This window comes from Dunckerocampus dactyliophorus, chromosome 5, assembly GCF_027744805.1.
Source record: "Dunckerocampus dactyliophorus isolate RoL2022-P2 chromosome 5, RoL_Ddac_1.1, whole genome shotgun sequence".
NCBI lineage: Eukaryota > Metazoa > Chordata > Actinopteri > Syngnathiformes > Syngnathidae > Dunckerocampus > Dunckerocampus dactyliophorus.
In genome coordinates, this window is record NC_072823.1 from 10,155,547 (window position 1) to 10,181,650 (window position 26,104).

A 26,104-nucleotide genomic window follows, 5' to 3' on the forward strand; every position below is an offset into this window, starting at 1 on the left:
TAACTACAACACCTTTTTTATGACATCATCTGTGCGCCCCACTGAACAGGCACGACCAATCAACTTCCGTCAGATCCAACAGTTACACTACCATTGGTATCGACACTTTCGATGTTTGGATCGACCCGCCCACCCTTCCTAATTATGTCACCTGGGGACAAGCTGACAGGAAGGAACACTTTCCCGCCTCGTTGGTGTTTATGTGAAACTTTGGAAATACGACTGATAATTTCATCTGGAGGGAATTTCTTGGAGTGTGGAGAGAAAAAGAGGGAGGGGAGGTCCTCCTGCGTTTCAGGGAGCAGATGTGTGAGAGAGGAGGGGTACAAATCCAAGCAGAAAACAAACCGTTCAAGCTGGCAGCCTGGAGCTTCGAGTGGACATCACTAATTTTAGCGACTGGTGTAAGTAAAAAAAAAACAACAACCCAAAAAACGTCACTGTTGTTTGTCTGCGTTAAGAACACGGTGCATGACGCCAGGGATGAACTTGAGACGTGATGACGTAGTGCGTACTGCCGTTAGACTGTTTTACAGATGCGCCATGTCTGCCTCCTCGCAAGTGTTTAGATTTCTTCTGGCTTCACTTCAGAGCCTTTCAGCACTGCCAAGGCCGTATTATGTTGCAGTGGCTTTAGCCTCAGCACACGCCTCATAGAAATGTGCTCTCTGTGTTGATTTCATGTGAAATGGGGACTCAGGTGAATGAATGAACCGTGTGAGAATGCACCAGACACTTTATTAGGAACACCTGGGAACGCCAATGACTAGGATTTAATATAAGAGTTGTTAAAAAATGCCTTTTACAAAGATAATGGCGTTATTTTTTTATTGACGCTATCGGGTAATTTAGGGTGTTCAAATGTTTTCAAAAACGTAGATAGTAAGCACGCACGAACACGTGAACTTAATTTGACCTTCTCTAGGATTTTGAATGCACGTGTCCAACTTGCTGTTCCCTAATGGGTAGCAACAAACTTAGCAACAGGTGATTATTTATTTATTTATTTATTTTTTTAACATTTTCACAGAAAGACTTCGGGTGCCTTTCAGTAAGTCTTCCAGTCTCACTGTATCTCCGTTGCAACCTGCTGATGACACACTGTGATGCGCTAAGTCAGGGGTGTCCAAAGTGCGGCCCGCATTATTTAGATTGCCCACGGCACATTCTAAAAGCTAGAAAAGCACTGCAAGAGTGCAGACCTCTGCCAAGCGCCATCGTTCCCCCGTCATATTGTGATTCACACCAAAATAATAACCCTACTTCTTTATTTTGATCAGTTTTTGATATTTTGTAGAACCTGTTGGAAACTTGTCATGTATTTTTTTTTTTCCCAAGTGCTCTAACCATTTTTTGTTGCATTACATGCACAAATGCCGAAAATGGTTCTATCTCGCAATGCTTCAGAACCCTTTAAAAAAGTCCTGGATCCAGATCAACCCCAGAATTTAACCAGTTCTTCCATATCCCATTTCCGACAATTCCTGAAAATTTCATCGTACTCCATTCAGAACTTTTCAAGTGATTTTAAACACAAACAGATAAACGGCAGCAAAAACATAACCTCTGCGCTGCTCTTGAGCTTGGCAGACGTAAGTATAATCTAAAAAGAAAACTTAAAAAAAACAAAACAGCAGTAATTTTACAAAAATCAAGTCAAAATCTTAAAAGTAAAGTTGTAATCTCACGAGAAAAAAATAATTCTACGAGAGTAATGTAATATGGAGAAAAATATTGTCTTTTCAGTAGCATAAAGTAAAATACTGAAGACGTTATTTTTTGAAAGTCTTAATATTCAGAGTAACAAACAAAATATCGAATAAAGTTGTAATTTTTGGACAATTAGGTTAGGAAAAAGTTATGAGAATAAAGTAAAAACATTATGGGGATAAGGTAGGGATACTCCGATGGATCGGTCACCGATTTGTATCGACCGATTTCTGTAAATAATAAAAGAAAAACACATGATCGGCACATGCTGATAAATGCCTTTCAAAGCCGATCACAAAAAAACGATCGACAATTCATGTCACGACAACGCAAACATGACATGAACGTGCATGGGTGCTGTGTCACGTAGGGTTCCCAACACCCGTGTTGAGCCGACAAGGAAGGCACTTTGTCCCGTATTGCCGCGAGAATCAACACTGGTCTGTGAATCAGTGGTGTCTGTTTGACAGCTTTACACAGGCTACGCCAATCGATATCGGTGTGTTTGATCGCTCCTTTGGCAAACCTATTGGTGTTCCACAGGGACATTTTTTTTTTTTTAAAACAAGCAGTTTGGTTAGTTTGGAGCTCGTTTCTGTCCCATGGTGCAGTGGATATTACGTCCATCGGGTACATACTAACTTTTTCAAGTGTCGATTGTTGTCATTATATTATAGGTCTTGTTCTCCAAACCTATTTACCTATTTGCCAGGGGCCCTTGGAATTGTCTCATGGCGGCCCTGGCCATAAATAAACATATGTAAATGTACAGTTAATCAATGTGATTGGTATTGGCCGATCTCACTAATGGATGATCAGTATTGGAATCGGCAGCATAAAACCCTGATTGGAGCATCCCTAGAATAAAGTCCTAATTACGTGTAGAAAATTTACAAGAAGGCTTTAAATAGTTGAGAAATTAAATAAAAAAAAAAAAACATCAGAAATGGTGAAAACAGCTGTAATTTTACAAGAATAAAGTCAAAATATTAAGAGGAAAAATTGTGCCATTTTACAAGAATAAACTCATAATATTATGAGGAAAAATCATTTAATTTTAGTAGAGTAGAGCCGAAATATATTAAAATATATTAAAGGACATTTTTTAAAAGTTAATTATGAGAAATAAAACAAAATTCTAAAATGGGAATAAATAAATATTATGGAAATAAAGTGATAATATTATGAGTAGAAAATTTATTTTTATTTAAGGTGAAATATTTGGAAAATAAAAGGACAGAAGTTAATACGCGTACTAGGATTTCTACATGAATTACTGTATGTTGTTATCAAAGTAAAGGGGAGGTTTTAATGGTTACTGTCAGGCATTTAAGACATAGGGCCACTGTGGCCTAGTGGTTAGCATGTTGGCCACACCGTCAGGAGATTGGGTTGGGTTTGAATCTCCGTTTGAGCATCTCTGTGTGGTTTTCATGTTCTTCCCGTGTGTGTGTGGGTTTTCCTCCCACATTCCAAAAACATCCATGTTTGGTTAATTGGAGACTCTAAATTGTCCATAGGTATGAATGTGAGTGTGAATGGTTGTTTGTTTATATGTGCCCTGCGATTGGCTGGCGACCAGTCCGGGATCTACCCCGCCACTCGCCTGAAGTCAGCTGGGATAGGCTCCAGCATAGAAGATGGATGGATTTATGGCATATGCTGGTCTCAGACTGTTTGTGTCACGCTTTTAACACTTTTGTTCGCGGTTTGAATTGTCTTCTGTTTTCACAAAACAGGTTGAGGTTTGAGCGGCCATTTTTTCCGGTTACATGAATGTATAGCACGTGTCTATTGATACAAGCGTCATGTGGCAATTACCACAGACAACAATTAACGCAGACGCAGCCCAGCTGCCTTCTGTACTGGAGTCCGGCAGTTTTAAAAGGTTGGATGAAGCCACAGACTCACTTTAAATCATCGCGTTTGTTTTTAAAGTCGCAATGAACTCCTTGACCTCTTACGAGGAGGGCATAAACATAACATCTTTTCCGAATTAAACGTCATCATCGGATGTGTTTGTTCCATTAGCAAGGTACCGTAATGTTGAAGAGATGATAGAACTGTAAGAACAGTGTCGGTCATTAGAAGCGGCAGCAGGGCTGATATAATCAACACTGGCATGAAGTGAGGCTGTGCATACTGACTGCATTCATCTGGGGATTTGATGTGTTTGTTGAATCATAATGAATAGCAGGTAGCATTAATGTTTTTTTTGTGCTGACCTGGTTGTAAATGTTTGACACCCAGTACCTGGCACTGCATCTTCTGCCTCAGCTGGTTCTACCTCCTTATCAAGGAATGTTCCTTGGAAAATGTCAGGTTGCAGCTCACTGAAAAATCCAGATGTGTAGCGTCTGTGTAAATATATAATGTATCAGGGTGAGGAGAACCTCAGACACATATCGCATATTGTTCGTGTGTCCGGTGCACTCCCAATCAGAGAGAAGTGACTTTAACTTAACATACAAAGTCATTTTGTTCCCACTCTTTGAGTTTGAACAAGCTAGAATGGGCTTTTTTGTTTTCAGAGACATTAGGGACTGAGCGAGATCTTCTAGTTTGGACTGAGTCCGAGTCTGATTCCATGGGAGAACGACTGCTTGTTTGTTAACGCCAAAAAGCTCTCATGTACTTATGTGATGAAAGGAAACTCTGCTTTGACTTTCACTGAGCAGAAGTAGAAGGGCTCAGAGAAAAGGCTGTGCTTGGTTTAAATGCTCTTATTTTTGTTCCAGCTATAAATATCATTATGCCAGATGTGGCATGCAGTTTGCAAGGGTTTGTCGGGAGCTATAAACGGGGTAATCTAAAAGCGTGTTGTCCTCCGGTCCAATCGGCATCAGGAGGTAAACTTTGGATAACAGGGACTCCATTTTCTGGCTGTTAATCAGCTCAGTCTGATGCTGCATCCCACGATCTTGGTTTATGTTTAACCAATCGGGATTTATCAGTGTCACTGTGTGCATGTGTGAAGTAGTGTAGTTCCTGTTGATTTATATTGTGTGTGTGTGTGTGCATAGTGGAGATACATGTGTGATTTATTGGGTTTTGGACAGTTTATGGGACTTCATGGAGTGAACTCCTCGCCTCCCATGAAACACACTGCAGAGTCTCCTTGTCTGATGGTGGGGTTGTGTCCTTGTGTTATGAGCACAGCATCTGAAGCCAAGCCCAGTCTGCAAGAACATTCTGCCACCAAAGTCACTAGAGAACAGGAAACAGAAAAGCCTTGTTCAGTCTCTGGCTTGAGAAACTGGATGAATTTCAGCTGTGTGGAGGATTATTTCACAGTGCTATTCACATTTAGAGTAGATGAATAGATAGAATCGATATTGAAGTGGCACAAGGGGCCAGCTTGATAGCTTATAATTTAAAAACTTACTCCATCCGATGTCTTTACTGCTTGTTCTAATTAGAGTCACGGGTGAGCTGGAGCCTATGCCAGCTGTACACTCGGGACTGGACACTAGTCAGTCACCGAGCACGTATGGACAAACCATTTACATTCACACTTACGGACAAGTTAGAGGCTCCAATTAGCCTAACATGCATGTTTTTGGGATGTAGGAGGAAGCTGGAGAACCAGGAGAAGCACGAGGAGGACATTGAGTATGTTTACATACAATAAAAACCCAAATTATTGAAATAGCGTAAAACTAGCTTTGAAACACCCATGTAAACACTTTAATTAGATTGTGTTTGGCTTTTTAAAAGTCAGATTAACATACCGCGATTATGCAATTGGAAATTAGCTCTCTTTCTTGCATGCGTGTGCTACCAGAGCGGAGCACACACCAGTCTCCATGGCAGGATGTAACCCGAAATTACGTGTGGCCGGGTGGGTCATGACTGTGTAGAAATTGCTAAATGTTCACTGTATGCACATTGCTAGGAGCTGTTCAAGCTAATATGTGTCAACGTTCATTGGTTGTTCCTTGTAGCGGTTCAAGCTAATATGTATACATATGAACGGAAGACGCCGAACGATCGTGCTTTGTGAGGTAAAAAAGTAGCCATCACACTGTGGCGAACCGTTTTTGTTTCTGTGCAAATTGCATAGCCACCCAGGTCAAGATGCTCATCATAAATTAAACACAGCAACAGATGTCTGGCAGGTATATGTTTTGCATAATCACTTCAACAGAGACGAAGCTGATAGCAAAATTTGGCTTATATACAGTTGTATAATTGTATTGTATACAATTGTATAAGGCTTTCTCATGCATATTTGCAGCCGCTTGCACTTGCAACGTTTTTCCAGGTCTTGCGAGAGAAACAAATGACCAGCTCTCAGAAAACAAGTCCAAAACAACAGGGAACTTGGGAATTTGTAAGCGACTTTACAAGAATCAAGCCCAAACAGGGAACTTGGGAATTTGTAAGCGACTTTACAAGAATCAAACCCAAACAGGGAACTTGGGAATTTCTAAGCGACTTTACAAAAAACAAGCCCAAACAACCGGGAACTTTGGAATTTGTGAGCAATTAGAACAAACACACACAAATAAAAACAAGTCCAAAGTCGAGTCTAATAAGCGGATTTGGCACACTGAGCCAAGATGCCTTGTTTATATGTGACCTAACAGGTCAACCGGAAAAGCCAAACATTTAACCGCGCTGAAAGGAGCATAAGTGTCATCTAGCGTTTTGGGAGGCACACAATGGCCAACAATCCATATAAACAGGAATGTCACACTGTGCAGTGAAAATTGGAGAAATCAGATTACTTCAGTAATCTGACTAATTTAATTTAGTGCCTGGAAGCGTACTGTGTGACACTCCACACAGAAAGGCCCCAACTAAGATTCAAACACGTAATCTCCCGATTATGAGGCCGAGATGGTAACTTCTACATTGATCCTTTGCTTTCTTTTGAGTGTCACATTGAATCCACTACAAACAAATTAAGTGGTAACCTAGCCACACTCTGCCGTTCTATAAATTGTTTTACCTTTTTAGATCAGAAAACGAATTGTCACTCAATTATTACTTCTTTTTCTGGACTATGCAGACTGTTTATCAGAACCTCTTTTGAAGCATATTTCCAACCCCTAAATGTAACTTACAACAGTCCATGCAGGGTTATTTTAAGGTGCCCATATCGAACTCATCACTGCTCCATGTATGAATCATTGAACCGGTTGCCTCTCAATAGCAGAAGACATTACCACTGGCTCCAATTTACTTTCAAACGCATTCACTTTAACTGTCCCTCTTATTTAAGAGTATTGAATCCCATTCACATCACCATGCCCTCTCAGACACTCCGCAACCTTTTTTCTTTGTCCCTAAAAGTAATAAAGAATTTGGCAGATGTGCTTTTAAATTTAAAGCTCCATCAGATTGGAACTCCTTGCCTAACAATACACGTATAATTAATTCATTTGACATTTTCAAGAATTCCATATTTAGTTTTTTAAAACATAATGTAACTGCTTTTAATGATTGTGATGTTTTATTGCGGTTGCTGTTGCCGCTGCTAATTGTGGCATATTGTTGTATATTAGTGATTTTGTGGGAATGATGTGGGGGTGGGGTGGTAACTAAGAGCCTTTGTATGCTGTTTGTGATTGTGTTGTATTGTGTATATTTTATATTTCATGTTGAAAGCGAGATGGTTCATCTCAAGGGGCTACCCGTCAATACATTTGTTTTCACTACAAACTTACTCTGTCTCCAAGATACTGACCTTTACATGTACTGATTGGATCAGCTGATAATTAACATAACTAATCAGTGGAAATCTGATATCATGTCCAATGCATGCATTGATAAATAATGTCATAAACGCGATTGCAATTCTAAGCAAGGAAAATGTGACTCACATTTTGACTCGAATCTTGTTTTCAACTAATGACACATTGTCACACCAAGTCATGCCTTTGGTGCCTTAATCACACAGCAACACTGACAAGAATGATAATTATTGACCCATAACTGTTACAGTGCAGCACATTTTTGTATGATCTATCAGTAATCCCAAGGCAACATACAGATACAGACAAAAAATCTATGAGGTGACCCAAGGGAGGTTGTGACATCGTCATCTGTAGCCATTTAAACTTTTATGTCAATGAGCTTCAGCAATTGTATGGAAACTGTGAGACTCAGCAGATATATGATCCTTATTTTTTTAATTACCTTTTGGCGTGCATGTCCAGTCTCGGCCTGACCCTACACAATTAGAAACGCTTATCAACTACTGAGATCCAACAAAAAGCAGTATACGGAATTCTCTCCTTACAATGCTAGTCATGCTCAGTTTGTTTGTTGTTGCTGTTATATTGGATACCAATTGAGGAAGTGGTCATGATGTTGTGGCCGGTTGGTTTCAGTTCGGATTCGTGCCATTGACCTGACACGAGGAAAGACAGGAGGGGATCGGGTAGAGACGAGCAGAACAAGAAAATGTATTCCATGGTTGCATGCTGCAAGCATGACTCAGCTCTGCTATACTTAATCCGGCTGATGAAGATAACTGTTGTCGTGCCCAGCTGTCTATTGGCTTAGCACAATCGGAGATGATGAGACCAGATCATGAGACACCCACAGTGGATGTTGTCACTGCTGTGTAACACGATGGAGTGAGTGTGGCTGGCAGTGGTCCTGAAAAGGCCTTGGGAGAAATCAGATGTAAACATGAAGGATAATAACAAAACTCCTCGCTTGCACCGAATGAACTCACCCGGTCAGTTTGTTGCAAAGCCAGTATGAAATCAGCCAGATGGTTTTATGATTTATTTAGGGCCATGTTGTTTGTTCTGGTGAATATACGACATTTGAGTTGTTTGTTAAAGGTGTGAAATATGAAGAAATAGTCCAAGTCTTGGAGGCTTATTCTTCACCATCTGGTTTAGCTCTTCTTGGTCACATGATCAGTCGGTAGAAGACTTTGGTTAACCCCCCCACACACATGCCAAAGTGTTTTTTTTTTTAACTACACATTTTTGTTTTGCTCAAATACTGATCGTATACCTTCTCATATGTTCCAAATAGTTTCTTGATTTTACAAGAAGAAAAAGCACTATGTTAAGTTAGTGACTTTTTAGTTCAAAACCTGTTATCTAAATAGCAGTTTACAAGCAGTTGATGTTTGCCAAATACAAGGCAGAAGAGTCCTGATTGTTCTGTCAGGTTTGTTATTTTATTTTATTTATTTATTTTTTTATTTTCTATTTTATTTTATTTTTTATTTATTTAATTAAATTTTATTTGTTATTTATTTATTTCTATTTATTTATTTATTTTTTTTAAAAAATAATTTTCTTTGTTGTGTTTAAAAAAAAAAAAAAAAAAAAGCTTTGTTCTTATTTATTTATTTATTTATTTAGTATTGTCATCATATTATCATTATTATGAATGTTCTCTCTTTTTTTGGGGGGACGGTTATCTCACCGTTATCTATTATGTGTTATCCTGACTATCACTGAAAACATGACATGGAATCCAGGAAGTGAACTACATGTACTGTACTAGATGTAGAATGGATGGGGGGTAGGATTAAATAAGCTTTGCTTCTTCCTACTCCTTTTGGACATGTGGAACTGTCAAAAAATGATTCACGAGATGTATTCCATTGTAACCTTCATGTTCAAATAAACTAAACCAAACCAAACCAAACCAAACCAAACCAAATAAGAGCAATCTTCCCAAACAATATAAACTTTCTTGGTCATCAACAAGAGGCTCACAATGTATTGTGTACGTGTATATGTAACATCAAGCAACATTTAGTATAGTTGAGCGCTTCAATACTCGCGTCTTTGTGATGAAAAGCGTCACTATCAGCTTCATCCGTAAAACTACTGCACTCCTCGGCTATGCTCCTGTCAAGAGCGTCTGGCTGTCTACCTTTGGTCGTTTTGATGGGGGAAAAAAAAAAATGGGGTAATGCATATAATTTTTTTGCCAAACCGCGCCAATAAGTTTGTTTCGCTTCCGTCTTCCGGAATCAATCTACACATGCGCAGTAACATGGAACAGTCCATTGCGTGAGAAGGGAGGGGAGTAGCAATCGAAGCGGTCGTGATAGATCATGCATTTTGATGTAGTTTTAAGCACATGAATTAAGACTAAAACGGTAATATGTATTTGCAATCGAAGAAAAACATCAATAATTTGAGACGTTTGGAAGCCCCTGAAAATCTCGGGGCTCCAGGCATTGCTTATGTTTACCTAACGCTAAGTCCGCCCCTGAATACATTTATGCTCCGACCTAACAAAACAGTCATACAGAATTTTTTCCAAAATGACAAAGGCCAGCGGGTTGGTGGTGTATTTCACGTTTGTTATATCAGCCATTGTCTGGATCGCAACTACGAATGAACATCAGTTGATTGTGTTGTAGAGAGGGGGACTCGGACAATACTTCATTTAATCATAATATAGTTGTTGAAATAATTCAGAGTAAATGTGCCACAAAGCACTGTAATGACATGTGAATCAATTGCCCAAAGAAAGCTCTGAGTGTTTTCAGACTGAAGGCTGTCCTCTTTGTTCGTTAGCTCTCAAACATTCCTAGTTCAGGATGCTAAGAGTGCGACCTGAGCTATATTGACAGAAACGTGACATTGGACTCCTGAGAATGTTACTGGCCTCTGACTCTGTTATTGTCTTTCTATAGTAGTCTTCCAATTTTACCATACAAGTGTTTTGCAAAGGAGAAAAGCACACGAGGTAGGGAATGTGGCCAGTGGCCAAATAGCCTCAGGTTCCATTCTCCCAACCACGATAAGTGTTCATGGCCTAACTCGCACATGTTCTTGACAGTACAAGGATGTTGCAGAATGAAGATATAGAAGACATAAAAACAGTTCTGTAGGTGTTCTCAAGAAGACTGAGAAAAAAATTAAGTTAGTTACCCTAATTTTTTAAATTATAACTATTATTTTTGCAAGCAAGGACCTGGGCTGGATTTATCATCAACCAAGTACTCCCAACTAGGGTGTGGCATCGAGTCTTGAGCATCGATGAGAACCGGGACTAATGCTGCGATTCTCACGAGATCTTTCACATTATTATATTTTGATTCCTAGTTTCGATGCTCATGAAAACCAGCCGCAAACACCAACAAAGAAGAAGCCGGCGAGCACTAACGAAGAAGCAGATTTGGTCAAATTCAAATGATCCCCCGCCCTACTCCCAACCAAGGACAATGTCTTTAATTGTCCACACCTTTGTCTGTCCCCTCTGCCTTTCATAGGCACAAACGTTGCCCCATGGGTTTGAAGGAATGACCATTACTAGCCTTCTCATTCAACATCCAAATGTTATGTAACCCGCCTGGTCCAGCAACCCCGCGTTCTGCCCAGGATCCAATCAGGGACTGAAGAATGAGTCTAGAGCTCTAGGCATTGAGCTAAAAGCCCCAAGTTGTCAACTGGTGTCCAGCGCAGCTCTTAAGGCGTCAGGGAGTGAGATTTACCTGCATATATTCGCTGAGCTGCACCAGCAGGCATCTGTTACACTTGTAAAATTAACTTTGAATTCATAAATAAATGATTTTTAATTGTTTTAGTAACTGATGTCATTATATGCCAGGGCTTCCACTCTGAGGCTTACAAGACTATCGCTGGTCGCCAGTTGGGTTGAATTCATTTATTTTTATTAGATGTTAGACATTAGCCCATGTTTATTCATCTTTCTGATTGTTAAACAGATCATTTATCTTTTTGTCCCGCAATTGCTTCCACATGTCAGACTTTACCAGCCACACAAAGCTATATTGTCTATGGGTTTGTAATGGATTCAGAAGCCCATAATAGCCTTCAAACGTCATGAAGAGCCTGCCTGCATCAGTGGAGGGGGCACAGGAGCCCGCTGATGAGGGTGCAGATTGGTGGTGTCTGGATGATGGGATAATGTGGGCTGTTCAAGAGGCAGTGGAAGTATACAAGGAGTTTCGGGTAGACACATCCTCGGGCCTGCTTGGCAATGATGAAAGAAGATTGAATCTGTTGGATGAATGGTGCACATGCTTCCAACTAGAGTAGTAGCCATTTGTAAACATCTATTCACAAGCACACTAAACAAACTGTGCCGTATTCATTGCAGATAACAGTGTATATATTTGCGTCTCAGAATTACTGGATTAGCCAGTGATTTGGGGGGGTTTTGATGGAATGACATTTCAGTAAGTCCAGTTAAGCCTTTCCTGCGATCGTTCTTAGAGGCAGGACGTGTTTGAATTATATATAATAAGCACAGATTTGATCATAGCTTCTATCCCAGGTGGAGTGCACGTTTGGCCACATGATCTGTGTCAAAAAAAAAGATAAATTAGGAAAACAGCTGTGAACATTCATGGACAAACAGTCACACTACCACAATTTTCCACTGAAAGCTCTTGTAGTATGATCAAATAGCAGACAACCTCTTGCAATTTATTGGTCTCGTCTTTCTGGCCCGCTGTCTTGTTTGTGATGGGTAGCCAGGAGTGACAGTGAAGAAGCAGACCTTAAAAGTTTGAAGAGTAGAGGAAGGAGGCTGCAAAGAACATCAACTTAAAGCAACATGCTTTGATTTGTGACATCCTTCTTCTGGATAAGGGAGGGTTGTTATTTCCAAAAGCTCATATCCCCGTGGAGAATTAAATCAGTTGTTAATTTTCCTAAAGTATCTGAATTTTCTACCTGGTTTGATGCTAAGTGGACAAGAGATGCAAACAACCTTGGAATACCCGGAATACAATCACCGCTTGTCTTTGCTCTCCCATGTTTTCCTCATAATTCAAACCATTTGTTGGCATAACATTTTATTTTGGTTGTTACTGTTCTCCTAGGTTACCTCGGTTGTAACACATTGTATAGATTTGATTGCAGTCCCAAAAAATACTTGGATAACTTTCACCCAAGTAAATAGCTCTGTTTATAGATGGCAATGCATGTACTGAGCCAGCTGACTGTGTATGAACGTTGACGGCCAAACTGACTTGAATTCTCTGGTGTGATAAACAGAGTTTGAGGATGTTTATCATTCTGCTGTGACTTTTTCATTGTAATCTGAGATAAGTGCTCACAATGAGTTCGATGAAGAGAAACTCTCACTGACATGTTCTCTGGCGTGAGCATAATCATGCTTGCGTGTGGCAAGTGTTTGACTGGAACACTACCTCTTGTGTCAAAGGTAGAGCACACGCTGTTTGAAGTCTGAAAAGGAATTGATCCCCGGATGATTTTGGAAATTCACCCACTTAAAGAAACATGAACAGGTCGTAATGTTTATAGTAGGTTTGTTTTAAGAGAAAGACGAACACAAAAAATGCATTTGGGTGAAGAGGAACAAAAGTCAGATGTTTGTTTGGTCACCAGGGTTGTGTACATTTCAAGAGGGATTTTGGGCATCTCCTCTGTATAGATACTCTCCAAATCCTGAAGATTAGACTATTATTGGCAACTTGAAGTTTAGGCTCCACCAGTTTTTCTCTGGGATTGAAGTCCAGAGACTGGCTTGGCCATTCAAGGATGTCCTTGCTCTTGAGCCACTCCTTTGTTGCCTTGGTATGTTTTGTCATTGTGATGCTGGAAGACCCATCCACGGAGGTCCAGTGCGGCCATTGTGTGGAAATACTTCCTCACAGTTGGAACTGGGCTTCGATGTGCTGAAACCACGGGCATGAGCTGTGTTGCCAAAGATCAGCAGTTTAACTGTCGTGGCATAGCTAGCAGTGACATTAGCTGCCTCGTTAGCATCAAGTGGAGGCGACAAGACGTGTGCCCTTGTTGAGTTTTGCACCCTGTGGTGTGGGGATGTAGTGTTTGTTTCATATGGCTTTACAGCTATCGAATAAATGTAAGAACATAACACTATTTAAGTGCACTTTCGACATGTTAAGGTGAAAGATTCCTTCAAAGGGATGCGCATTTCGAAGATTTATCCCATTTACTTCAGACTATCCTGTACATGTCTTCTTGAGCAAGCGGACTTTGCTGGCACTGCAAGTCTCAGTCTATTACGGCTAAGTGTGTTACCAATGTTTTTCTTGGTGCACCCTTGAGATAATTAACCAGCTCCTCCTGTGTAATTCAGGAATGATCCTTTACCTCTCTCAAAATCATTCTTGCCTCACAAGGTGGGAGCTTGCATCGCGCTCCAGAGCAAGGGGAATTGACTGTCAACCGTACCACCAAGCTTCCCGTTGAAGGTCTTGTAGCCCTAAAAGCATGTTGTGGCTTTTCTGTGTACATATTGCAGAGCCTTCTTAAGTGTCTGAACTACTGTACAGTAATTGCCCACAATGTTTTCCATATGTAGTTGTTGTATTCTACCAGCCTTGCGCACCATGTCATCCTGATGGGCTAATGTATTTTCTTCAATCCAAAGCTTGGCCACAGACGAGTTTCCTCTCATAGCAAAGAAACCTGCAAGAACATGCAAGAAAAGTGAAAGAAGGTGATCTTGTTTAAGTAAAGGTGAGGTGGTCATGCACAGCTTGTCAGCTGGAGGAATAGTTGGTGCCGTTCTGACATGCCAGTACTTGCCTTGACCACTTAATGTCGTACACAAGTAAAACTGGATCCATACTGAGCAGCTGATTTTCATCTGAAAACTCAGGATCATCTTGTGGCTTTTCTTGTCAAACTCAATGAGAGATGAATGAGAGCTATCTATTGCTATTATTTACCTACGCTGTACTCATTTTGATTGCTCGACCCATTGTGTGCTTCAGTTATCAGCATTTACAGCAAGACGCTCTCACTATCTCCTCTACGGAATCAAAAATAAATGTGATAGTTTGCAAGGCACTGTGTGTAGCTCTTGTGCTAATACCAAATATTTTGCCTTTTTTAGCAATCTGTAAAACCTTGGCTAGCTGTAGTGATGTTGTTGTTATTCTGACTCAAGTAACCACAATCATTAAAATATGAAACTTAACACTGGGTTAGGGTTAGTTTGTCCTTGAGTGTGATTGGCATAGTTATCATACATCCTGTGTTGGGCTGTAAAAAAACAAACAAAAACTAAAAATAAAACTAAAATAAACATTCATAGCGAAAGATTAAACCTATTGTGATTATGTTAGTATAAGATAATTACTATGCAGAAAAGTAATGCACAATACACATCGTAGGCACTGGAATAACTGCATCAACATAAGTGCTTCACTTTAAGTTATAACACACTATATTTTCTTTATTACACACAATGGCATTTTTCACCTGTAAGAACCTATGTCACCAACATTTTGAATGTCCCAATACAGCTCTGTGTCTGACATTAACTCATCATGTCCCGAAGTAACTTGTATGACACATTTCGGTGTGTTTGCTCAAAATAGCAGTGTGTCAGGTGAAGGGGCAAGCTACAGTAATTTCCAAAATCTTATTTACTGCCATTACTGTTCATTTTAAACCAATGTAACAATTTTAATACTTTTAATAGGGTGTGAAATATTATCATTCAACTGTTCTCATGACATATTTTGAATGAATTGATAGAAATTAAGGTACAGATATATCGCTGTGGCGTATATTCCACTGTACCTTTTAGCTTTAAAATTGCTACGGAAAGACTGATGTATTTCTCGCATAACAAAAATGGTAATACTCCACTCATTACATTTCACTGTTTCAATTATTTTGAATGAATGTATGTTCTTTCGTTCAACTCAAAGTACATTCATGGTATTAAGCACAAAAACTGTAAATTTATTTTCAAATAAAGAATACTTTTATCATGAACGCCCGATGTAACATGCAGTACTGTATATGTAACGTCACACATCTTTGACAATAATTAGTAGTAGGCCTACATTAGCAAAAAACATCGTGTTCTATGTAGGGCTGTCAAAAATGGCGCGTTACAGAGGTAACTAATTTAATCAATTACATTAGTAGTGTAAAAATGTTTACAATTATTAGCGTAATTAACACATGTATGTCATGTCAAGGAACACCTCTCTGTTATGACGGCATACGGAAGCATAGCATGGCGTCCCCACACAGTCACTTGGAGTGTGATGATCTTTTAGAACTTTATTTTCCCCTGAACGCATCAACAGCAGTGCAATTCCAACACCATATACTGGTATGTATCTTCAACTCCAGTCCTCCTCAACACACTTCCTCATTGTCGCTAGATGACCACGAGACATTCACGGTGCCTCCGAAAATCACAACAATGTCTTTATTATGCTTGCATGTGTGGTTTAAATAAACAAAGACAAAGAAAAACAATAAGTTGATATTCTTATAACTCACTGTTGTAACTCTTAATGCGGAAGTACAGTTGGATGGATTTAATACATTAACACTCAAAACGTGACTTCAACTTAAGTTGCGTGGCGTTTTTGAACGCAACTCTTCATGTCTCTTAATAACACGGCTTAAGTCTGATTCAAATATTGTGCTCATATTAAAGAGACCAGTGTTGGGTAAATCAGTTTTCAGACATGTGCTATCTTTTAGCTTGTGTGAAATTTTCAGTTCATATGGACCTGTTAATACATTCAAATATATATGTAATTATGTCCTATTTATATTTTTATTTGTTTATCTTTTTTTTGTTCATAAAATACAGTAAAAATGGGCATATTTCACATAAAATAGCAAATTGTGATTAATCGTGATTAATTAATTTGAAAACTGATTAATTTGATCACAAATTTAACCTTTTGATAGCCCTAATTCTGTGTTCCACTTGGTCTGTGGTACAGTGGTGTGAAAAAGTGTTTGCGCCCTTCCTGATTTCTTATTGTTTTGCATGTTTGTCAGACTTAAATGTCTCATGTAGTTTTTAAATGAAACTTTGTATTATTAAAAGAGAAAAATAATCCAAACCTACAACTCATCCAAGAGGTCACAAAAGACCCCACAACAACGTCCAAAGAACTGCAGGCCTTACTTGCCCCAGTTAAAGTCAGTGTTCATGACTCCACCATAAAAAAGACACGACGAAAACAACTGCTGAACAAAAAGAACATGAAGGCTCATCTCAATTTTGCCAGGAAAACCTCTTGATGAGCCCTAAGACCTTCGGGACAAACATGCAAAAAAATAAGACAGCACTTTTTCCACATCACTTTATATCCCCCATAATTTTGCTTTAAGCAAAAATGAGTCTGGGTTATATGGAAGGAGCAAATGAGTAATGTTATATGGAATGCGTTAGATGGGTTTTTATCTTATTTTTGTTTTGTGTTTGTGTGTTACGCAACATGTTTTTTCTTATCTCCTGATAGGTGTGCACTGCCATGCAGCACAGAACAGCTCCATACACACCTAGGAGGGTAAGTACAGCCCTTTTAAAGCATGTATTTAAAGTCATAAATCATCATATTTACTTTTGATTTGTATGTACACGTGCATGTGAATAAATAAAAACAAAATCTATTATTACCTACATCCAGGTAAGGGGTTTAATTCAAGACTAAAGTTGAAAGGAAATGTAAATATAGCCTTTGTATAAGTTTACAATTTAGTCAATTCAATGATTTTCTCAATTAAATATTGTACGTTGCCATAGTTACTAGCTTTAAAGAACTTGAAAGATTTAATTATGAATGATGAATTATGAATTCTCTGTTTCTAGTTTATAGATCTCACCGTTTATAGTATCTATCTATCTCTCTATCTATCTCTCACTGTTTATAGTATTCTATTAGTATCTGGATTTTTTTATGCTTTTATTTAAAAAATGAGCCACAGTGATGAATGCATCTCAAAACACACTTATTCCTTGGATTTTTTTGTGATGCCTGCTATTTTGAGTGAAAGCCGAGAATTAATCACAAATTTAATTCATCCTGCAATTAGTAGGAGGAGCCAAGAGACTGCTCCAAAGTTTTATTGAACAGAGGCGACTCCATGCCTTACCACAAGGGGGCAGTGGTATGGTAATAATGAGCTACTGAATTGTCATGATAGGCAGACGTTTAACAACTAACAGGTAAAAAAGGAAGCCATACATATGTGTATTGTAATTAAGGGTTTATTTACAGTTTGTCATAGGTTAGAATTATTACTATAAATGGACTAGTGTGAAATCCACACAGTGGGAATAACAAAAGCAGGTCCTGTTGATCAGTCTTGGGGTTTACCTCTTTAAACAGAGGTGTTGAGTGACATGCAATTACAGGTAGTGTTAGAAGGAAGAACTTCATTGTAAATGTTTTAAGTTGACGTTTAAACAGAACTTATAAAGCACATCTTCAAGTTTAAAGTGAAGTATGGGATGTATTGTGCAACCTACAGTATATGATCATAGCATTTGATATGCTGAGCTTTTGTAATAATTGCCATTATAGCTTTGTATGCTACAATAATGTTTATTGAAATTTCACTCTCTGTCACATTGGGTTGTCACTGGGCGCAATGATTTATGAGCTGTATTACTTATGCTGCGAGCAGCTACTGTCAGGGGACTGACATCCATTCACTCATTGCCACCGTTTGCTTGTAAGTAGCTGGGTTTGTGTGCAAACGTTACGTACTTAAGTGGGCAGTAGAAATTGCAAGAAGCTTTTCAGTCTGTGAGAACAACTTTGCATTTCCCTGTCAGCAAGTGTGAGAGCTGTGTCCTTCAGGACACAATATTTATATATTTTCCGCTTTTTATTTCAGGCAAATGTTTGGCATTTAAACCTTTTGCAGTTGTTCTGTGATTGACTGGCGGCCACTCCTGGGTGCAGTCTGCCTTGTGCCCAAAGTCATCTGGGATAGGCTCTATCTCCTCGCAACCTTGTACAAGATAACTAGAATGTTAATTAGTAGAGAACAAAGCTCCACCAAGGCCGAGATGAATGTGCAGTGTATTTGTTTGTCCATCCGTTTGTTAATTAACCTATACATGCCTATACATACAGTACAGGGGTGCCCTCTGATTCTGGACGGTGGATAAGAGGACATGAATTTAATGAACGGCTGTATGATAAACATTTCTTTTTTGTGTTGCAGTTATTTATGAAGTGCCTTTCCCAAAATAAATAATCAGTGTTGGGGTCTAACTGGAGCCTTCATGAAACCTTCATTAACTGTAAAGGCTAAATGGTTCAAGGCGTCGCAAATTTGAAGACTTGAGATTTGCTTGACTAACACTGTAAAAAGACTCCTCTTGCTTTTTCTGTAACTAGGTCTTCATGACTTGAGACTTGACTTGGACTTGAGACAGTTGACTGGAAAGGACTTGAGTTCTTTAATTTTTTTAATTTTTAAAAAAAGTTAGATTACATTAGACATTATGCTTTATTTTGAAACATGATCGCGTTAAGTTGAAGTGGCATGCTTTCACACCTACAGAGATACCTATACACACTCACTGATGGTGATGTTGGCAATAAGATCACTGTTATTGTCAGTCTTATTATGGTTCATATTTACATTATTAGTATTACCACGAACAAGTATAACTGTCTCAATACAGTAATGTGTGAATGCATGATTATAGTCATGGAAAAATGATTAGACCATCCTTGTTTCTTCAGTTTATTGATCCATTTTAATGCCTGGTACAACTAAAGGTACATTTGTTTGGACAAATATAAAGATGATAACAAATATAGCTCATAAGAGTTTAATTTAAGAGCTGATATCAAGCAACTTCCATGGTTTTCTTCATAATAACCAAAATCACTTAAGTTCTTACATGAATAGTGTTTTAGAATATTTTTAGAGGATCGTGTTCAGTCGGCACACAGAATGACACAGACACATCAAGGTATTTTAGCCTAAACAAGGGCGTATTTATTTAAGCATCAACACACAAGATATATGATTGCAGCGAAAAAGCCTCTTACCTACGCCAACAGGGTGGAGAGCCAACACCCGTGGAAGAGTTCGCATCAATCGGCTGGGCGTTCGATCACAACCCGCAGCAGACTTCCGTCTAGGTGTTTTCGCTCTCCCCTCTTTATGCCAGTCTGTTCGTGCGAGCGTGAGAACGGGGTGGCCGGCCCCGAAACTCAGGCATTCGCACACAGAGTTACTGTTTTTAACAAAACAGGCGCCAGGCAACCTAGTTTGATTATATGAGTGTCCTGTCTTCCTCAGTACATAACAAGCACCTGGTCGGCAAGGTCAGCAGATAACAATAACAAGATACAGTGGGAAGTGAATATTCAGAACAACACAAACCCTTTCTCACATTCGTATCCTGGGAAATGAATGTTCAGAACAACACAAACCCATCACCCTTTCACAAATAGTTATAGCATTGTACTGCCAAGAAATGTAACTCTAATGGGCTATTGTTGTTGTCCAAACAAAGGTAGTTGTATTAGGCATTGAAATGAACAAGAAACTGGTCTAATCATTTTTTCCATGACTGTATGTAAATTTGTGTTGGCGCTTTTTAGCCATATTTTACCGAGCAACCAAGTGTGCAGCACTTTCTTCGCTACGCTACTGTTATTTTGCAGTAAGCTGAGGTTTTATGGTTGCCTGGTATTTTTCTTTGCCATTACCGGTACCCTTCTGTGGGTATTCTGGTGTCTTCAGTTTTTCTCAGGTCTTGCAAGATATGCAGATGTTTGGCATGATGATGATGTGACGGTGGTTCAACTTCTGTATTTTTGTTCTGTTCTAGAAATGCAGCCTTTTTATAGACTGCCGATATCGTCTTATTTCATGAGAATGGTGGTTTGGACAGGTCTGCATTGTACCCTTGCAATGATGCATATATTCCGGTGTCAGCTGTAATCCACTGCAGAAATTCTGCAAGCCTGTGACTGGGGTCAATGTGCTTGTGTGTGTACATTGCTTTATTGACATACCTCTGGCACAAAATCAGATGATATGAGTCATAAGAAGGATTTTTTTTTTTGCTGTGTATTCAATCAGCAAAAGGTTTAATGGAAAAACACATTCCATAGAGATTTCGGTGTTTATAAAATTGTGGATGAGTGTGCTGCATGTTCCTAGGGTCGCTGCAAACAGCCACGTCTGCGCTGACAGGAAAGGAAACGACAGGTGTTCAGAGAACATCGGGCTGTATCCATTCTGCATTTGCTTGTTCTTGCTGCATCTTGTCTCTTCGAATCTCTCCCGTCATCTGTGTGCGCTTCTTGTCATGGACCACCCACAGCTTGTGAGCACTTAATACTAACAGGTCCACTTCCTTTCAGTGATATGGCTTTGGCTCCAGTCAGGAGTGGATGGGATAGACACTTATTGTTTCATATGACAACAGCAGCCACTTTGTTTATAGACTTGTTACAGTTGTGATCCCATCTCCCAGTGCAAGACCAGAAATGCACTGCAGGAGCTTTTATTTATGCTTTTATCAGCATGAATAACTCATCATTGCAACCAAAAGATTTGCAAGTTTTGTAGAAATCAAGTACTGTGGCCTGTATTGCAAAATGCGGTGCTGTTTTACAATTCAAAACAGACTTTTTGTCTTATGTGTAAACAAATTCTTCTGGTTAGACACCACTCTCATTTTTGTGACCCTTTTATTTTGTGATCTGTTTTTCCTCCTGGTGAGCACAAATACACTGTGGTAATTAATATGATAATATGGTTGCTGGCATCATTTTTTTCCAGACATCAGTGTGCGCTCTGTTAAACTGAGGTCTGACTGAGGTTTCTGCTTAGAGGAAAAACCTAGTATCTTATGTCTAATGTCAGTGCCCTGCCAAGAGACAAAATGTTTTTTAGACAGAATACACTACCAATATGCAGCAAGACCTGTACATCCAGATAACTGAATGAATATTTCTATCTGCTCACTTTGCTGTATAGGTTGCTCATTTTGGGAGCGTGCAGGAAAAAAGAATTGGTATTAACATTTTAGATTTTTCTAGTTGCTTTTTCTACTTTGTTTTTTTTGTTCATTTAATTTCTGCGATGTGCCACAAGTATGGGAGATGAGCCATGGTCCACAGATGGCCCCTGGGCCACACTTTGGATACCCCTGGTTTACGTGTTTGCCAGGAAGGCGAGGTGCTGCCAGACAGGCGAAGGAGGAGTGTGTCCAAGGGGTTGGGTTGCATTGCGGTGTGTGTGTTTTTTTTTAAAATTTATTTTTATTTATTTTTTTCAGCTTTCAGAGCTGCTGGTGGTACTGCTGCACCCACTGCAGTGACGCTCCACTTTCGCTCGCTTCCGTAGCTGATATTTAAGCTTTTATTGACCACTTGTATTTATTTGCCAAATAAATGCATGATGCAAGAAACATTCTGTCTTTTACTTTTAATGTGCAGCCCTACTCGCTAAATATAGTGACAAAGTTGCTACATTGTCAACACAGATCTCTTCTACGCATGAGGTGTGTTATGAAGCGGCGTTATGGCCGTTGTTAATGAAGCAAGACACCCACTTAATCCTTTATTTTGGAATATCTTGTCACTGATACGCCTGCTAGCAACTTCAAGCATTTGTAACTTTCACCACTGATTGCTGTTGCTTGGAAAGTTGGCGCTCCGCCGAATGTAACAAGTATAAACAGAACGGCTTGGAGATAATGACAACACCAAACCTCTACACTGCATAGGGCGCAGCTCAGAATCAATATTTATCTAATAGCATGACAAAAACATAAAATGTTTCAATAAAATACTCACCACTACTCACCAGAGGTGTAAATTTCTCCAACTAGTCAGCCATTGTGGGTGTAACTTGGCTTGCTGAATAGTCTGATCAACCAATCAGCAGACAGAAAAGTGTTGTCACTGTGGGCTAGCTAGCTAGCTTGCCCTGACAGGCGAAACTCAAGTCTGATTGGCTGGCTAAAAAAACAACCCCATTGCTAACAGTGCGTTTTTTTTTTTTGTCAAAATACAATATTTTTATTTTTTTTGTTGTTCACATTACCAAAAAAGGCCACTTGTCAGTGTGAATGCAAAGTCCTCCACACACACACACACACACACACACACAGACACAGACACACACACAGACTTGCCATGCACTGCCCACCCACTGCAACGACACACACCCCACAGGCCAGCAGTCTTTTAGGGGAAAGGCAAAGGCGTGGTAAACAGGCCAGCGAAGCACAAAGACAGGTGGCAACAAGCACCCGACAGAGCACCACACCCCCGATGACCCGGGCCCATCACGCAGCACAGCAAAGGGGCCAAAGGTGTGCATATGCTTGCACACCTTGCATAACTGCATGAACCCTAATGGCACACAACAACTAAGTAAATTATACCGTACTCTGATTAATTGCACTGCATGGAATGAGCAAAATAATGTCAGTTAAAGTAAGTTGGAGTTTGTCACCAATATTTTCACTTTTACTGCAAATGACTATTGGCCTTTTTGACTACTAAAAATTGGTGTCGCTATCAGCCCTGAAAAAAAACGGATACAAATGTGAACGTTTCCTGGCTGACATAAATGTTTGAATTGATGATTTGATTGGACAATACAACCTGATCTCCAGGCATGCAGAGCTTGGGTTTGGATGTTTTGACTTTTTCCTTATTTGGCATTTCAGTCAAGCAACATGTTCATCTCCCGTTTTTACTAAGGTAAATTGGACTGTTTCATTAGAGGGAGGAGACAGTGATAACATCAAATTTAATAATTACTTAATAGAAGATATATTAAGATATAATATATATAAGATATATAAGATAATAGACTTAATAGAAGTCTGTCTTTGACCTAAACCAAACTGTGCTCTAAGATTTGTCAGTTTACTACTCCATCAATCTGCTTATACTATGGAAAGTGTAGCCAATCCCAGCTGACTAGAGTAAGACACGGGGTACATTCTCGACTGATCACCTGTCAGACATAGCGCTAAGACAGACAATCATTCACTCTTACGTTTACACCTATGGACAATTTAAAGTCGTAATGTTTTTGGATTGTGAGTGGATGCTGGAGCACCAGGAAAGAATTATTGCATGGCACTGGGCATTATGTGCTGTATGTTTTCACAAGGATGGATGTGCAAGGGTGCTGAATCTACTTCAGCGCACATCATGTACAGTAGTGTGCTGGTCTGTTTAAGACTGAGGCGCAGGCACACAACCAACTGTTACGATTCCCAAATTATTTTATCTTTGTACATTACTTAATAGTGGTAAATATTTTAGTAGGTACACCAGTATAATGTATCAGACCGCAGTAAATAAATATTTCAGCAGATGTTCATGCTAACGGAGCTCAATTTACCAGCATTGTGACGTGCTGTCATTCATGCATAACAGCCAACTCAAAAAAACACATGTAAATGTGAGATTTCTTCATCACAACTGAACTTCCACTCATTTTAAAAGCAGCAGGTCATCAGGTTTCCTCTGTGCTTCATTTGTAGGGCGACACCTGGGCTTTTTTTTCCCTTGTTGGATACACTCCATGCTTCCTTTACATACTCCAGCACCACATTCAAGTCTTACTGATGCTTTGCATTTGACCCACTAATATTTTTGTCCTATTGTTTTTGGAACCACAAATTGTCTAATTGTCCTACTGTTTGTCTACTGTCACACGTTCCAGCATTCCAGTTTCTCTCTCAAGGGAATTTTGGGGCTTGTATTGGCAGGATTAAAGCTTGTATTGGCAGGAGTGTTTGGCAGCACAGTGGCCTAAGGGTTCAAACTGGGGACGTGCCTTGCAGTGTGTTAAGGTAGACTGTTTAATCTCTTAAAATCACTGGCTAAAGGGGTAGACAAACTTTTTATTTGTATTATATTTGGGTGCTGCAAGTCTAAATAAATCATGTGCACTAAGACAGTGAATGATACAATGTATTTGTAAGTAGAACATAAAAATGTATTGTCGCATATTAAACTGCTTTTAAATTAAAACGATCAGCTCATCGTCTTTGGAATTCACTCCCCACTCCGCAGTACTGACTCATTTACCCTCAAGACCTAAAACGTACTTATTCCAGACAGCTTATTCACTTTAACATCAGCAATATTTGTACTTATTATATTTCTTGTTTTGTACTGTGTTTTTGAGTGCCGAGAAAGGCGCATATAAATGAAATTGTATGGCTTAATTGTCTTAGATATGCTTAATAAGTTGCATTAAAGGTGGCTATGTGGAGATGTTGCATAGTTGTCCTTCTGAAAGACCCAGCATTGCACAGACGGGGGCCCTGACTGCAACATTTTCACATTGCCAGCCACCAATTGATGCCACTGCACAACCTGAAGCGCCATCTTTAGGCTGACTTCCAATTCCAACCCTGAGCCCTTCCCCCTCGTCTTACCCCTACCCACAAAGTAAGGTGCATAAGTTCCTACATTTTTATATAGCCTAACTCAAGAACACCTTTTTTAAATAAAATGTTACACACTGTGACATTTATTGGCAAACAACAACTCCACCAAATAACAGCTTACAACAAGCCCTAACACCTTTGATGTGAAGGAGCAGGGGCTCTACTCTGAGCCACTCCTGGGTGACCAAGCTCCTCACCCTATCTCTTAGGGTGAGTCTAGACACCCCAAGGAGGAAACTCATTTCAGCCGCTTGTATCCGCAATCTCGTTCTTTCTGTACTGACCCAAAGCTCATGACCATAAGTGAGGGTGGGAACATAGATTGGCCAGTAAATTGAGAGCTTTTCCCCTTCGTCGAGTCAACTCACACCTCCGGCAGAGCTTTGCCTGCAACTCGGAGGGGGACGAGGATATTGAGTTTGAGTGGGCCGTATTCCATACCTTCATTGCTGAGACAGCCGATCTGAGTTGTGGCCGCAAGGTGGTCGGTGCCATTCGTGGGGGAAAGCCCCAAACTCGATGGTGGACACCAGAGGTCAGGGCTGCCGTCAAGCTGAAGGAGTCCTATCGAGCATGGATGGATTGTGGGGTTCCTGAAGCAGCTGACAGGCAGGCCAAGTGGCACACGGCTTCGGTGGTGGTTGAAGCAAAAACTTTGGTGTGGGAGGAGTTTGGTGTGGCCATGGAGCACGATTTTCTGTCAGCTTCAAATAGGTTCTGGCAAGCTAAAAGAAGATGAAAAGGCATTCCACCATGTCCTGTTGGGGGTGCCTCGGGATTGGTGGCACGCTACCACGTGCCATTCCCTACTTGTACAACCGGAGTAGGAACCTTGTGAATGTTGGCCTCTGCCAAGGCTGCCCTTTGTCACCGATTCTGTTGATCAATTTCATGGACAGAATTTCTAGCCAAGGCGTAAAGGGAGTCCAGTTTGGTGGGGTCCTTAGGATCTCGTATCTGCTATTCGCAGACTGTGGTCCTGATGGCCTCATCAGGCTGTGACCTTCAACATTCACTGGGGCGGTTGGCAGTTTGAAGCTTCTGTGATGAGACTCAAAAGGGTGGATTGCACCCTCTGGGTTGGGAGTGAGGTCCTGCCCCAGGTGGAGGAGTTCAAGTATCTCGGGGTCTTGTTCACGAGTGAGGGAAGGTTGGAGTGTGACGTCGACAGGCGGATTGGTGCGGCGTCTGCAGTCATGCGGTCGCTGTACTGGACCATCGTGACGAGAGAGCTGAGCCAGTGTGAATGTCTGACAGAAGATGGGATGAA

The 26,104-nt window shown here is 40.0% G+C and overlaps 1 protein-coding gene across 5 annotated transcripts in view; it reads left to right on the plus strand.

Moving 5' to 3' along the window:
* The first annotated feature begins 161 nt into the window (after positions 1-161).
* The window catches only part of LOC129180923 (zinc finger protein 469), a 217,306-nt gene continuing 191,363 nt past the window's right edge, over positions 162-26,104 (plus strand). For 4 of the 5 annotated variants that reach the window (XM_054775310.1, XM_054775313.1, XM_054775314.1 and 1 more), the window contains exons 1-2: positions 162-404; positions 16,892-16,939. The gene's annotated coding sequence lies outside the window, so the exon portion shown is untranslated. The remainder of the gene's footprint in view (positions 405-16,891; positions 16,940-26,104) is intronic. The other variant, XM_054775311.1, reaches the window with a different exon arrangement.